The sequence below is a fragment of the Cynoglossus semilaevis genome, chromosome 7 (assembly GCF_000523025.1).
Source record: "Cynoglossus semilaevis isolate Cse_v1.0 chromosome 7, Cse_v1.0, whole genome shotgun sequence".
Lineage (NCBI taxonomy): Eukaryota > Metazoa > Chordata > Actinopteri > Pleuronectiformes > Cynoglossidae > Cynoglossus > Cynoglossus semilaevis.
The window spans coordinates 13,632,441-13,633,403 of record NC_024313.1 but is presented as its reverse complement, the minus strand read 5'-3'; the positions used below and the strand labels follow the sequence as shown (position 1 = coordinate 13,633,403).

General features: G+C 41.7%; 1 protein-coding gene across 1 annotated transcript in view; it reads right to left on the bottom strand.

Annotated features, from left to right (window-relative positions):
* The window catches only part of LOC103381390 (transcription factor E2F1-like), an 11,343-nt gene that overhangs the window by 3,583 nt on the left and 6,797 nt on the right, over positions 1–963 (bottom strand). The gene's annotated exons all lie outside the window — the stretch shown is intronic.

Genomic DNA, 963 nt, shown 5'->3' with positions numbered 1-963 from the left:
AGGGAGAGGGGGGAGGAGGGTGGGGGGGGCTGCTGGGAGCGTTCAACCGTGGTCAGAAGATAATGGGAAAGTTAATAGCATCATTAGCCATTTTCACGCTGCACTGCTCCTGCTGTCTCCACTCTGGGAGGCTGTGAAACATGGAGCGGACATGGAGCGGAGCAGCAGCCGAGAGTTAGCACGGACTTCTTTTAGAAGCTAACATTCAGCACCTTTAGTGAAGGAAGCTTGTTAAAGTTATAAAACACTAGCCCTTTAAAAGTGACTAATTTCTGCACAGACTGTTGAGTAGTTAGCATAGCATTAGCCCTTGGAAAGTAATGAAGCCACGGCCCCACGGTCGTGTTAGCATTTTCTCAATTAATAATTAATTATCGCAAGCTTTAATTAATCGACACGTTATTAGCTTTGAGAGCAAACTTAGCATAGCATCAGACAAATCTGTTAGCATATCAGGTCAAGGATGTTATGGATCATAACTTTACACCAAAAATATGCATTTAGTAAGAGCAGTAGTTATCTTAGCATTGGCCAAGAGAGATAACCTAACTAACCAACTAACTAATCACTGACAACACCCTAAAATGCTTCAAAATAAATAAAAGCTCATTCTCAAATGATCTTAAAAGTCGGACGTCTCAGTGCGGTCAAAAGTCCCGCCTAATCCAATAACTAATAACTAGTAACCTGGTGACCAACACCAACTACTTTTCTGGCTTTAACAGCAGCTGGCAGACCAGTGGTTGATTCACTACCACTAACTGGCTCAGTTTTTAGCTGGTAGACATTTTGGATTATTGAAAAGAAAAGAAAAGAGCCACATACGCCCCTAGTGGAGCGCGGTGGTATTTCTGTAGATTTTGGTTTGTTGAAGCTTTTTTCATTTTTCTACATTCATTTGATCTTTTTTGTTAAAAGAAATGACCCCCCCCCCAAAGCTAAAGCCTTGTTCATTACTCCACA